General features: G+C 36.1%; 2 long non-coding RNA genes across 2 annotated transcripts; one reads left to right on the plus strand and one right to left on the minus strand.

Moving 5' to 3' along the window:
• Window positions 1-1468: 1468 nt before the first annotated feature.
• On the minus strand, window positions 1469-2163 carry LOC146937263 (uncharacterized). The gene is made up of 2 exons (XR_015030887.1): window positions 2022-2163; window positions 1469-1827 (listed from the first exon to the last, which is right to left on the minus strand). It is a non-coding gene; the product is annotated as an uncharacterized LOC146937263 (long non-coding RNA).
• Window positions 2164-3980: 1817 nt separating this feature from the next.
• Window positions 3981-6569, plus strand: LOC146937264 (uncharacterized). The gene is made up of 2 exons (XR_015033260.1): window positions 3981-4685; window positions 6362-6569. It is a non-coding gene; the product is annotated as an uncharacterized LOC146937264 (long non-coding RNA).
• Window positions 6570-15681: the final 9112 nt, after the last annotated feature.

A 15681-nucleotide genomic window follows, 5' to 3' on the forward strand; every position in this document is an offset into this window, starting at 1 on the left:
CAAAAAATTCATTTTATATGGTTGTATCTAAACAACCTAAATTATTTTTTATAAAATTATTTTATTAGAATAAACAAACACAAAATATATTCGTATTTTTTTTTATAAAATCTCTAAAAACAATCTCTAAGTTATTGAATGTCAAAATTTAGTTTATTCTAATCCGTAACAAACAGGGCGTACATTTGTTATAATTTAAAAAAAAAAATTACTTTAATGATCATTGTATTTGTTAGTTATAGTTTTTGAAAAAATCAGGATCACCGAAAAATCTAAAAACAACTTCAACTGAAAAGAGTATAGAGTAACTTTTCAAAAAATATACTTTTTTAGAGGGGAGAAAATAAGTATCAAAAGAAGAAGATAATTTTGTGCCAAAATAATCATTTTATGTAGTTGTATGCAAAGAATATTTACGATAAACAAACACAAAATTGATTATGCTTTTTCATAAAATCTCTAGAAAATAATCTCTAAATTATCCAATGTCAAAATTATTTTTTTATGCTATAAAATATGGATCATATATTTAATTTACATTTTTTTTTGAACGAGCAAAATGAATTATATTAACTCTGTTGTAGTAGTCTCCTCAGCAAAAGGTGTACCACTAAAAATTTACAAGCAGTCATAAAAAGTTAAAAAAAGAATATACAAAAACTAATTTAGCCAATTCCAAAACAAGGACCCATGGTTTGTTTCAAAAAAACAAGGACCCATGGTTTGTTTCAATGAAGAAAAGATATCGTGTTGTGATGCACATTAAAGATTTTCAATCAGTGATTCCAAATCAGATTCAGAAAATAAAGTCAAAACTTTTGGTGAGAAAGGGAAGAAGAAGAAGGGAGTCAATTACAATTACTGGGAATCTGGAATTCAATATGGAGTCTGTTTATTTTTAGGAAGGGGTGGCCATTAAACCTGAATCTGAACGCTGATTCATACAAGAGAGAGAGAGAGAGAGACGATGACGGTGAAGCTCTTAGAGGAAGAGAGAGAAGTGTGTGAGAACTGAGAAGGGATCACGTGATCTTTTAATTGCAAAGTTTAATCTTGATTTATTATTTTGATCCAAAGGTCAATATTGTCTCCTCTCATCCTCTCATTTTAAAAGTCATCTTATTTGATACATCCTCATATATATTGTTTTGAAAAGGATTTTTTAGAATTTATATTATATTCCAAAAGATTCTCTCCGTCTTAAAATATAAGCAAAAATTGATCAACAAAAGTTAATATATTTAGTTAAAAATTTGTATCAAATCCATCATCTTAAATTGTCTTATTTTTGCTTATATGTTAAGACAAAGGGAATATGAGTTGACACTAATTGTTCGTTCTTCTATTTCTCTTAAAATTTTATATCAATAGTATTTACCCTTATACGGCCGGCCTCTATCATGATTTGTTACACAAATGGTTTTTATGTTTCGTTCCATATAAAAATAAAATTTAAACATTGGAAGAATTAAAACAGCAAACATCTCATAACGTGCAAAATTAAAAGAACGAGTACATATCGAAGAAATACAATTGATCAATTTGAAACAAAGGTTGCTTTATTTAAAGTAGATGCATGATAACATGCATGGTTTTTTTTTTTTAGACATATACCCCCTAATAATTAGCCCCACTAATAATTTAATCCTAGATCCGCCCCTGATATGCATATACCTACACCACTAAAACGCCAGTCATGGATTCCACTATGAACAATGGCACAAATACACCATTTGTCGCCGCATGAATTCAACCATGAACAACGCCTACCTTGGGATGGACATTGCCCTAAAACCCCTGCTTCAATGTTCTTCGTCTGGACGATTACTGCAAATGGCAAAGGAAGTTAAAGTTGGAACCAACTCACATCTATGCATATAGCGTATATATTTAGGAAAGTTTTGTATTAAATTGAGCATGTAGTATAATAATTTTTCATTGATTAAGAATAATTTTCGAGTTCCTAACATATAAATATATCGGTGAGAAAGATGAACACAATGTTAAAAATTTATACATACAGAATATGGTGAGCATGAAGACAGCCAAAGTAGCAAGCTTAACATAAGTCATTGTTTGATCAAAAGAAAGAATAGGCTAAAATTAATTATTTGTTATGAACTTAGCTTAGTGTTGCATTAGTTCATTGTTACATGCAACAATTTATAGAAAGGTGCATATACTAGCTGGCACGATAGCTCCCTACGTTAATTGTTAGGAAAAGTGAAATAACTATATTTAACAATTTATAGAGAGGTCCATACACTAACTGACACTATAGCTCTCTCATGAAATTAAAATTGTTTCATTCCCTTTCATCAAAAATAAATATTCATTTCCTGCACAATTAAAATTGCTTTATATAATCTCTTTTCGACGTGTTTTCGTCTTATAACCGAAAAGGCAAGGCTCGTGTCTTATAACTGAAAAGGCAATGCTTGTGAATAATGACATTATTTTTACCTTCTTAACTAAAAAAACAACCTTGTCAAAAAAAAAACTATAAAAACTACATTCAATCGAATACATCTAACTACACAAATTCAAAATCATTAAAACCAAATTCAATCATTGATCAGATTTTACTTATCTCTCGGTCGAATTCAAATTATCAATGTCTCTTTTTCCTGTGAATTCAACAGTTGCACAAACAAAATCAGTAAAACCAAAATAGATGAATTTACAAACTTATTTACAACATCCAGGTTAATAGAATATAGCACCGTATATGAAAGTTAATAACTAACAAAAATACAATTTTATCCTAATATTTTTTAGCAAAAATACAACATCTGATTTATTTATAAAATCTCTAAAAGAATCTCTAAATTATTGAATGTCAAAATATTTTTTATTCTAATCCGTAACGAAAGAGCCTACAAGGTTTGTTATAGTTTTTAGGGTTAAATATGTTTTTGATCCCTATAAAATTGGGAACTTCTAAGTTTAGTCCTTACTTAATTTTAATAGCTTTTTAGTCCCTACAAAAAAAAAAATTACATCTAATTTTAGTCCCTGCTAAAACAAAGTTTGGTTAATTATCCTTAAATTCTTAAATTTTTGAATGATTTTTTTCAGACAAGTTTAGAACACTATGAGATGTTCATGTACTAAAATTTAAATTTTTTTAATATGAAACGAATTAAATATGAATTTTTTAAAAATACAAAAGTTAAAGATAAAAGTAATAAAATTTGGACATAAAACTCATATTTTGCGATAATTTTTTCCGGATGAAGTGTTAGTAATTTTCTTAACACGTGTACAAAAAAATGTTCAAAAACTTTAGACTTTAAAAATAAATTAAACAAATTTGAATTGAGCAGAGACTAATACCGAGTGCATATTTTTTTGCAGAGAAAAAGAGAACTATCAAAATTAAGTAATGACTAAACTTAAAAAGTCTCAGTTTTATAACTCGTGGAACTTCTTTATAATGGCTACGTTCCATGCATCGTTTCATAGGTAAATTCATATACATATTCAAAATCATTAAAACTGAGCTCAATTATTAGTCAGATTTTACTTATCTCTCGGCTGAACTCATATTATTGATGTCTCTTCTTCCTGTGAATCGGAGGGTTACACATAAAAAAAATCATTAAAACCAAAAAAAATATGAATTTAAAACATATTCACAGCATCCAGGTACATAGAATATAGCAGCGACATGTTTACGAATGTGACAAAGGCTACAAATATGACTATTAAAGTGTTTGGAAGATTCATGCATCAGGATCTTTAATGTTAGCTACATCAAAGTCATTAAGTTTTTTCTCGATAAGCCAAGAGCAAAAAACATAAAAAGAATAGTGTCCAACTAAATTGGTACCCTACACTAATCTTTTGCCAAATGCTCATATCTATTATTAAAAAAAAAAACAAGGGGGGGTGGGGGGGGGGGGGGGGGTTACATAAAAACTGGGGGACATAAAACCTGTAATATCCCGCTTGTCAGTATCGGAATATTACCAGTCGATCGTGCCAGAGGATTAAATTTAAGGAAAGTAAGTATGGATAATATTTATTACGCTATGTCAGCAAATACGGATAAAGTATCAGTGTTGCTTACAACACGTTTAAGGCAAGGGCAATTTGGTAATTGCGCGTCTATTGGATATTTAATTGTGTTTGTACCCAAAATATCTCATTCTTCAATTCTCTTTCTCTCTCTAAGCTTGGCAAAACTTTTCTCGTTATTCTCTCTTCTTCCTCACGCCCCATCTCTCTCTTACCACCAAATCTTCCAAATTTTCTTCTTTCCATGGCAAGTAAATTCATCTTGTCTCCTCTTGATTCTTAAACTTCTAAAAGCTTGGATTTTTGTTAGATTCCTTTATTTCTCTTCTCATGGATGGATCTAAGAAGTTAGGGTTTGGATTGATCAAGAGGCAAAAGCTCTTGATTGATGATTGGGAGCTTATGTTGGTTATTGTTGCATGGAATAGGAGAGTTAAGCAAGAAATAACCTAGAGGTTATATTGGAATCAAGAGCTAGGGTTTTGAAGAGGAAAGTTTGATTTGGGATCAAAATTGAAGATTGATGAACAAGTAAAGATCATGGTGTCTTAGAGTTCAAGAGAACATCAAGATTGAGTGGCATAAGCTAGGTTTGCAAGAGAAACAAGTTGGGGTTTTGTTGCTTGAGCTTGGAAGCTTGGGAATCAAGTTTATGTCTTGGTTAGGTGAGTTCCTTAGTTAGTTTCCCTCCCTTTGGGATTATGTTTAAGCCTTGTTAATTAACATGAATCATATGATAATTTCTAGGGTTTTAAGTATATGTTTAGTTGCCCTTTTTCTTGCCATGCTTGCTATACTTGTATGTACTTGTTCCATGACTGTTTTTATAGGTTTCTAATGATCCTAAGGGTCATATAGCACTTGGAGATGCTTGGTTTGAGGTTTTTAAGTCAAAAATATCAATTTTGAAGTGGCTGGACTGTCACAGCTCGCCACGGCGAGTAAACTGCTCGCAAGGCGAGCTAGAAGGTCGAACAGGGTGTCCTGCTCGCCCCCAACTCGCCATGGCGAGTAAGAGCTCGCCTCCCCATTAATTTTACTCGCCTAGGCGAGCAACACAGTGGGGGAACCCATTGTTTTGTTCGCCTCAGGTCGTTTTGGTGTTTCGCGAACGGTTTTTCTTGTGCAGTCTTTTTAAGAGAAATAAACCCCTCAAACCAAGATCCTAATTGTTAAAGTTTTAAAAGGAGACTTCCTTATAAATGGAACAAGTATTTGGCAAATATGGTAAAGCATGGTAAGCGAGAGTATGATGTTTGATTTGGGTAGCAAGATAATCTTTCAGTAAGGGAATGAACTAGAGCCTCGACTAGTTGTCGAGAACTAGCATGTTTAGCAAGTATCCCTAGAATGTTAAGACGTGAAGTGTAATCTCTTCGCATATGATCATGTATTTTTAGTTAGCACATTAAGCCATGGATTGATTAGTCAATCTCTCCACTAAGAATAAGAACGTATAAGCTAGAACAAGTAAGAGTTTACCACTAATCGGTTCAATTAAGGTTCCGAGGTAAACAATCAAGTATGCACATGTTTAACTTCTGTATACGACAAGACCATGACCAATAAGTAGGTGGCATGTCTCTTGTTATCCACATCAGGGGGATACAAGAGGTTCTCGATCTAAGGGGAACGATTCAAGCCGTAAGGGACCCGCATGTCACTGAAATTAACAAGACGTAGGTGCTCATGTCTCTTGTTATCCACGCCAGGGGGATACGAGAGGTTCTCGACCTAAGGGGAACGGTTCAAGCCGCAAGGGACCCGCACGACACCGAGGGAGTCCGATGTACGTACATCGGTCATGTATGGGATTGATCTCAGGGTTACTCCACCCGGGACTTTCCGTAAAATGAATCAAGATAATATTGTTTGTTCAACGCTAACATTATGATTAATGAACTTAGATGCGATTATGATATGATTATGATCACGAATGAACTCATGTATGAATATGTTATGTGCAAGTAGAAGCTAAGTAAAGAATGTGATGCCGATGACGTTCTTAGGTTTCCCTAATCGTCCGGCTTAGGATTGTGTCATGAACATGTTACATGAAGACCTCGATGCGTTTACCGTATCTTGGCATAGTGGTCTTAGGTTCCCTTGACCGCCATGACACACAAGAATATAGTAGGCCTATAACAAGTAAAATGAATTATGACGGTCCTAGTATGCACAACCGTCTAAGCATGCAAGTCCCCACACACGTATAATCAACCGTCAGGTTGTAAAATAGACACGTGGTGACCGTAGGTTTTCCTCCATGGTTGCCTAAAGCCTAGGATTAGGTGGAACTCACTGAGACATTATGTCTCATCCCAATCCTATTTTGTTTAAGATAAACAGGTTGGATGGCAAGCTAGTAGCCGAATGGATGTTCCAACAAGTGTTCGTTCGTACCCGCAGCATGATGTGATGGATTTCAAGGATGCAATTTATTATACTTTAGAAAAGATGAGTTGTATATCTTTGTACGAACGCATGTTGTTGTAGTAACATTCATTTGAAAATTTTATTGTTGTATATTTTAATGTATCCGGTACTAAGCTTAACGCACGTGCTAGACTTTCTAGATACGTCTGGTATGGGTGTTACATTTGGTATCGGAGCAGGTCGATTCAGACCGTGCCTTGGGTCATTAAATTACAACTAAGGTAGTGGGGCCATTGGGTTCCAGGTAAATGTTTTACTTGTTGATGTTAGTTGAGCCTGATCAACTCAATTTAACACTCGATGGTTAGAACGGATGCCTGAGAGCTGAATAGGACCAGGAGGAACGAAGTATGTGATGAAGATGATTTGAGAAGGTAGAAACTCGTAGTAAGAATAGTAAGAGTCCAACCGTTCCAGATGGTGGCCAGTGAGCTAATCCGATTAAGTTTGATTTCTCCGGAAATGCAAGGTCGTGTCAAGATGGGTTGATCCGACAACGTTTGGGAAATTGATAAAAAAAAATATTTTGTATACCTGAAAGTGAAGAATTTGGAAATGTCTAAGAGTGACCGGGAGTTCCGGTAATAGTGGTTGTTGGAGTAGGAATGTGTTATAGAAAGAAATATATATTTCTGGAATGTAAGTACGAGGTTGCAAGATAAGAAGAAGTCGATATACGTTGATAGAATTGTAAGTTTTCAGAGATGGAGATTTGTTAAAGAAGCCAAGGATTGGAAAGCTCAGAGAGGACAAGGTTTTAATGTTGGAATGTCGTTAGAGTCGACAGAGAACAAGTCAAGCCGTTCACATCAAACGAAGTCAAGGTTTTATGTGAACGCTTTATGTTAATGATATTAGGATTAAGATGAGCCGATAATTGTACCGAATGAAGTTAATGTTGTCATGCATATGTTATAGAATATTTTAATGACGTTAAAGATGGATAATGTGCATTGGATTGCTTGAGAAATAAGATTTTTATGAAAAACACGTTTTTCAGAAAACTGGGTTGAAGAAACTCGTCAATAGCGAAATTATCGTCATTAGCGAAATTACTCCTGAGGATTTCGCTGATAGCGAACCTGGGGCGACATTTTTAGTTTTTTCGAAAACTTTTAGTTCGTCTCGAGGGTCCGTAGCGACTATGGGAGAGTTGTCTTCACAACTCTTTTTGCAATAAACACTTTTTATAACATCAAGTGATGAATGCACATTACATCCTAAAGCTTTCAAAGTAAAAGAGCATGAACAACCATTAACGGAGTCGATACAGTTTAAGGCAACTTGGGAGATTAATGTGTCAAGAGTTTAAAGGAGTTTAGACCAAGTGTTTAGAGATTCCTGTATATGGAACGGGCATGAAGGCATGATGAGGTCAGAAGTTAAGGTCGTGAAGAGTTATGTTAGACCACAAGATTCTCAGATTTTGTGGAGTATTAGTTACCCCTCGAATCTATGGTTTGCTTAATTAATTTACTAAGGCTCGTTACCATGACAAATTTAAATATTTGCAAAGTTTATAAAATTTGAGAAAAGATATACGCATATGGGCGATTGGAATTGGTGTTCTTAAATTTTAAATGGAATTCTGTAGGTACCGGTCGGTTACTACTTATGAAAAATAGTTTGAACACTTGGAGCAAGATTTGATGACACTGTTGTGTTATCAACTCGTTCCATGAATTTTATGGTAACGACCGAGACCCAAAATTCAATAATTTACATAGATATATATAATAAAGAAACATCAACACCAATGATATGTGTGCAAAATTATGAAGTTTTCTTCAACAGGAAAAGTAACGAGCTAGCATTGGTAAGATTAAGCGAAGCATAGCATGCGAGAAACGAAGATGCAAAGTAGGATGTTCAAAAAGGGTATGCATGGTATGCAATATGAACATGCTATGGAAATTCGAGATTTGCTCAGGAATAAACTTAAGAATGGTAATGATACAACAGAAGGTAAGTCTACTAGTAAGTATGTAAAGTTCAACTACAAGAAGGTAATATGAGAATTTGGTAAGTTTATCATGAGGTTCTGTCAAACAAGGCCTTATGAAGAGCAAGTCGCGGCATGGGATGTCACATGAATGATTTTGAGAAGAGTTCAAGAAGATGATAAAGTATAAGAAAAGGAATGAGAAGTTTCACTCGTATCAATAGTAAAGGAATGGAGTGTTGGCTACAACCAACTGACGGGAATCAGAGTAGCGCAACGGATGTAAATCGGTTAAGTTGTTAATAGTAAAGAAACCTCATGAGAAGCATCATGAAACGAGTGAAGAGTTCAGTATTCTGGAAATAAGGGAGCTAGATATTGTTATGTGAATCAAGGATTCTACATGGTCTGAGTGTGTATAAATGTGTGTCTAAGGTATACACATAAGTTAAAAAGGAATATAAAGAGTCCACTTTTAAAGTTTAAGTATATGTTTAGTTGCCCTTTTTCTTGCCATGCTTGCTATACTTGTATGTACTTGTTCCATGACTGTTTTTATAGGTTTCTAATGATCCTAAGGGTCATATAGCACTTGGAGATGCTTGGTTTGAGGTTTTTAAGTCAAAAATATCAATTTTGAAGTGGCTGGACTGTCACAGCTCGCCACGGCGAGTAAACTGCTCGCAAGGCGAGCTAGAAGGTCGAACAGGGTGTCCTGCTCGCCCCCAACTCGCCATGGCGAGTAAGAGCTCGCCTCCCCATTAATTTTACTCGCCTAGGCGAGCAACACAGTGGGGGAACCCATTGTTTTGTTCGCCTCAGGTCGTTTTGGTGTTTCGCGAACGGTTTTTCTTGTGCAGTCTTTTTAAGAGAAATAAACCCCTCAAACCAAGATCCTAATTGTTAAAGTTTTAAAAGGAGACTTCCTTATAAATGGAACAAGTATTTGGCAAATATGGTAAAGCATGGTAAGCGAGAGTATGATGTTTGATTTGGGTAGCAAGATAATCTTTAAGTAAGGGAATGAACTAGAGCCTCGACTAGTTGTCGAGAACTAGCATGTTTAGCAAGTATCCCTAGAATGTTAAGACGCGAAGTGTAATCTCTTCGCATATGATCATGTATGTTTATTTAGCACATTAAGCCATGGATTAATTAGTCAATCTCTCCACCAAGAATAAGAACGTATACGCTAAAACAAGTAAGAGTTTACCACTAATCGGTTCGATTAAGGTTCCAAGGTAAACAATCAAGTATGTACATGTTTAACTTATGTATACGACAAGACCATGACTAATAAGTAGGTGGCATGTCTCTTGTTATCCACATCAGGGGGATACAAGAGGTTCTCGATCTAAGGGGAACGATTCAAGCCGTAAGGGACCCGCATGTCACTGAAATTAACAAGACGTAGGTGCTCGTGTCTCTTGTTATCCACGCCAGGGGGATACGAGAGGTTCTCGACCTAAGGGGAACGGTTCAAGCTGCAAGGGACCCGCACGACACCGAGGGAGTCCGATGTACATACATCGGTCATGTATGGGATTGATCTCGGGGTTACTCCACCCGAGACTTTCCGTAAAATGAATCAAGATAATATTGTTTGTTCAACGCTAACATAATGATTAATTAACTTAGATGCGATTATGATATGATTATGATCACGAATGAACTCATGTATGAATATGTTATGTGCAAGTAGAAGCTAAGTAAAGAATGTGATGCCGATGACGTTCTTAGGTTTAACTAATCGTCCGGCTTAGGATTGTGTCATGAACATGTTACATGCAGACCTCGATGCGTTTACCGTATCTTGGCATAGCGGTCTTAGGTTCCCTTGACCGCCATGACACACAAGAATATAGTAAGCCTATAACAAGTAAAATGAATTATGACGGTCCTAGTATGCACAACCGTCTAAGCATGCAAGTCCCCACACACGTATAATCAACCGTTAGGTTGTAAAATAGACACGTGGTGACCGTAGGTTTTCCTCCGTGGTTGCCTAAAGCCTAGGATTAGGTGGAACTCACTGAGACATTATGTCTCATCCCAATCCTATTTTGTTTCAAATAAACAGGTTGGATGGGAAGCTAGTAGCCGAATGGATGTTTCAACAAGTGTCCGTTCGTACCCACAGCATGATGTGATGGATTTCAAGGATGCAATTTATTATACTTTAGAAAAGATGAGTTGTATATCTTTGTACGAACGCATGTTGTTGTAATAATATTCATTCGAAAATTTTATTGTTGTATATTTTAATGTATCTGATACTGAACTTAACGCACGTGCTAGACTTTCTAGTTACGTCTGGTATGGGTGTTAGAAAACCTGACCCAGTCAACAACCCTAGCGGGCAAAACCTTAAAAAAAAATTCCACCAATTGGATCCAACCCTGAACAGTTCTAACAAGCGATTATTACCAAGGGGGTCTAAAGTTTGGCGAATGAATCGATCGTCGACACAAAGTCGACACACGTACCATCAACTGCCTGCAACAACGACAACGAGCATTAACAACTCTTTTGATTCCATACAGTCCAATGACAATCAACATGATGACCGAGATACATAACCAAGGAAACATCACATAACTCAATTTGAAACCGAGCAATTCCTCAAAATTGGAAGTGAATCCGACAGCCAACACGGTAACTAACGAATCCACGATCACCAACTATATACTGCAAAGAACAACAACAAATTAACAGCCACTTCTAGCCCTTATACCGGTACCGGAGTGGAAGCAGACCCGAATCTTTGGACTTGCAGATCTCTCAACAGATCTGGAACATCGGAGAATCATCGATCAGAAACGCTTACCTCAACTGATTTTCTATGAACGTTACGCGTGAACCCAGAACGAGGGATGAGCCCACCACGTCGAAAACCAACAGACCCTTGCGGGTTTTAACAAAACCACTACCCAATCCCCATCTCCACATCCAAGAAGAAAGAAGTGACAGTTTTTTAAGACCAACAACCGTAACAGTGACGGCTGTTCCAGAATAACCAAAAGAACCAACCCAAACATATTTGAGCACCCAAATCCGAAAGGGTTTCAAAAACCAAAACAGACCCAAACATTCCGACGCGGTGGAAGTTGTGATTTCAGCAAAAATGTTGTCACACGCCGGTGAGGACAGAGGAGAAAGGAACAACACATGCTTGAACCGTCGTCGGAAAGAAGAGGACAAGCAGTGGTGCGGAGGACAGACGTCAAAGTCAATAAGTGAATAGATCAAAGTTAATCTGACAATATAAGCCAAACAAACATTGTCACAAGAAGAGAAAATAAAATGTCGCACCAAAACAACAAACAACTCAATGTAAATGTCACACTAAGACAGTGAAATCACAAAAGAAAAAGAAGAACACGAAACCAAATTTGCAAAGAACACTTATTTAAATAAAAAAGAAGGAACAATAATATTAATAAGATGATTTCGAGTAAAAAATAATTAACCAAAAATCATCTTCTGTGATAATGGATGAAGAATTATAACTACAATAAAGGACGCATAAGAGAAAGATGAACGTTCACACAAGAACCAAACTTGTAAATAATGATATGGTTAATTACACATAGTGTAATTCCACTCCTATATGATCCTATTCTATCCAGAGCAATAAAATTCCTAATATCTTTTGCACATAGTATCATGGATAACTAACAACAAAATCGTGCTCCGCACGTCAAAGTATGAGTTATGTGTCAAATTACATTTGTAACGTTGCTTGCATTGAGAAATAACAAAAATAAAATCTATCTATTCTCTAATTATGAAAGTTTTTTTTTGAAGACGTTGTATTTATGAAAGTTAATAACTATCAAAAATACAATTTTGTCTCATCTTAATTTTTTGACACCTCAACATATATTTATCATTTTGTCTAGTTTGTAACAGAAAATCCTATTTAGATGAAAGAATTAGCTTTCAAATGATTGATGTGATTTTATAACAAAAAATTCATTTTATATGGTTGTATCTAAACAACCTAAATTATTTTTTATAAAATTATTTTATTACAATAAACAAACACAAAATATATTCGTATTTATTTATAAAATCTCTAAAAACAATCTCTAAATTATTGAATGTCAAAATCTAGTTTATTCTAATCCGTAACAAACAAGCCGTACAAGGTTTGTTATAATTTAAAAACAAAAACACTTTAATGATCATTGTATTTGTTAGTTATAGTTTTTGAAAAAATAGGGGTCACCAAAAAATCTAAAAACAAATAGAGTAACTTTTCAAAAAATATTCAGGAGCTCAATTACTTTTCAAAAAATCTAAAAATTCATTCAAGGATTTAGAAGCTCGATTACTTTTGACAAAAGCTCTAAATATTCAGGAGCAACTTTGGAAAGAGAAGGCTCGAAATCAGAATTTTATTAGTGGTGACCGCAACACTGCTTATTTTCACAGGGTCGCTAAAATCCGGACAGCCACCAAATCAATTTCATTCTTGCAGGATGGTGAAGATGTCATTACTGATTCCACGACATTAGAGAGGCATATTCTTGATTATTTTCAATCTATTTCTAGCGTGGATAATAACTGTGTGCAGAATACGTTGGTTGATGAGACAATTCCTCCGTTAGTAACAGAAGATGATAATCAAATGTTGCTGCATTTGCCTTTGTATGATGAGGTTAAAGGTGCGGTCTTTGATCTTAATGTAGATGGGGCTCCGGGTCAGGATGGGTTTGGTGGTCATTTTTACCAAACCTTTTGGGACATTGTGAGCAATGATGTGGTGCAATCAGTTCAAGATTTTTTCATTCATGGTGTGGTTCCTCCCAATATTAATTCAAATATGATTGTTTTGATTCCGAAGGTTCAAGGGGCTCGGTCTGTAACACCCATACCAGACGTATCTAGAAAGTCTAGCACGTGCGTTAAGTTTAGTATCAGATACATTAAAATATACAACAATAAAATTTCGAATGAATATTATCACAACAACATGCGTTCGTACAAAGATATACAACTCATCTTTTCTAAAGTATAATAAATTGCATCCTTCAAATCCATCACATCATGCTGCAGGTACGAACGAACACTTGTTGAAACATCCATTCGGCTACTAGCTTGACATCCAACCTGTTTATCTGAAACAAAATAGGATTGGGATGAGACATAATGTCTCAGTGAGTTCCACCTAATCCTAGGCTATAGGCAACCACGGGGGAAAACCTACGGTCACCACGTGTCTATTTTACAACCTGACGGTTGATTATACGTGTGTGGTCATATTTCCTAGACGGTAGTGCATGCTAGACCCGTCATAGGCTTATCTCACTTGTTATAGGCTTCTCATCCTATACGTGTCATGGCGGTCGAAAGGGAACCTAGAACCGCATTGCCAAGAATACGATCTACGTATCAAGGCCTAAACATATAACATGTTCATGACACCATCCTAAGCCGGACGATTAGGGAAACCTAAGATCGTCATCGGCATCACATTCTTTACTTAACATGTACTTGCACCTAACATATCATACTTGAGTTCATTCGTGATAATAATCATATAATGCATAATCGTGTCTAAGTTCATTAATCATTATGTTAGCGTTGAACAAACATCATTATCTTGGTTCATTTTACGGATAGTCCCGGGTGGAGTTACCCCGAGAACAATCCCATACATGACCGATGTACGTACATCGGACTCCCTCGGTGTCATGCGGGTCCCTTGCGGCTTAAACCGTTCCCCTTAGGTCGAGAACCTCCCGTATCCCCCTGGCGTGGATAACAAGAGACACGAACACCTACGTCTTGCTTACTCGGTGACATGCGGGTCCCTTACGGCTTGAATTGTTCTCATATTGAGAACCCCTTGTATCCCCATGATGTGGATAGCAAGAGACATGCCACCTACACTTATTAAGTCATAATCTTATCGTGCATATAAGTTAAACATATACATACTTATTCATGGTGGATGGATCTAACCTATCAATCCACAACTTACTTATTAGCTAAACATCTAGCTCATGTGCGAATAGATTATCATTCGCGTCTTAATTACATATGTATTCATATCCTATACTTGACATACTTAATGATTCATGTTGTCTTGCTAGTTCTTAACAACTATGTCGAGGCTCTACATTCATTCCCTTACTTAAGGAATATCTTGCTACCCGAATTAAACATCATACTCTCGCTTACCAGGCTTTACCATACTTGCCAAATACTTGTTTCATTTATAAGAAAAACTCCTTTTAAAACTATAACATTTAGGATCTTGGTTTGAGGGGTTTATTTCTCTTAAAAAGACTGCACAAGAAAAACAGCTCGCGAAACGCCGAAACGACCTGAGGCGAACAAAACAATGGGTTTCCCCACTGTGTTGCTCACCTAGGCGAGTAAAATTACTGGCGAGGTGAGCTCTTACTCGCCATGGCGAGTTGGGGGCGAGCAGGACCCCCTGTTCAACCTTCTAGCTCGCCTTGCGAGCAGTTTACTCGCCGTGGCGAGCTGTGACAGTCCAGCAACTTCAAAATTGATATTTTTGACTTAAAAACCTCAAACCAAGCATCTCCAAGTGCTATATGACCCTTAGGATCATTAGAAACCTATAAAAACAGTCATGGAACAAGTACATACAAGTATAGCAAGCATGGCAAGAAAAGGGGCAACTAACTTACACTTTAAACCCTAGAATTTATATAGTTTCCTTACATAATTAAAACACATAAACCAAGGGTGGTAAGCTATCTAAGGAACTCACCTTGCAAGTTCTCAAAGCCATTCCAAGCCTCAAACCCAAGAAAGCATCATCTTCCCTTTTAACCAACCCTAGTTTGCTTCCTTGTTTCCAAAGCTTCCAAAAGTCACCATCCTCCCTTTAGTTCTTCAACCCAACCTCTAATCATCTTCTTTGATTACAAGGAACCACTTCTTGTACAACTTCATGCTTCAACTCCCAATCCTACCAAAACCATAACTTCTTGTAATTATCTTAGTGAAGAGAAAGAGAAACAATAACAATCCAACCCAAGCTCCCATGTTCAACCAACCAAAACCTTAACTCCTTAATCAAGAACCAAACCCTAATTTAATGAAGGGGAGGAGAAATTGAGAAATCAAACAAAATCCAAGCTTCCCTAAGCTTATGAGACCATAAGGAAACATAATTTAAAAGCTTACCAAAGGAGATGAAGATTTAGGAAAGATTGGTGGAGAAGAAGAGAGTTGGGTGTGAGCTTCCTAGAGAGAGGGAGGAGAAAACTTTGCAAACCAATCTAGAGAGAGAAAGGAAA

This window comes from Medicago sativa, chromosome 3 (assembly GCF_051527215.1).
Source record: "Medicago sativa cultivar Bolivia chromosome 3, Bolivia_mono, whole genome shotgun sequence".
NCBI lineage: Eukaryota > Viridiplantae > Streptophyta > Magnoliopsida > Fabales > Fabaceae > Medicago > Medicago sativa.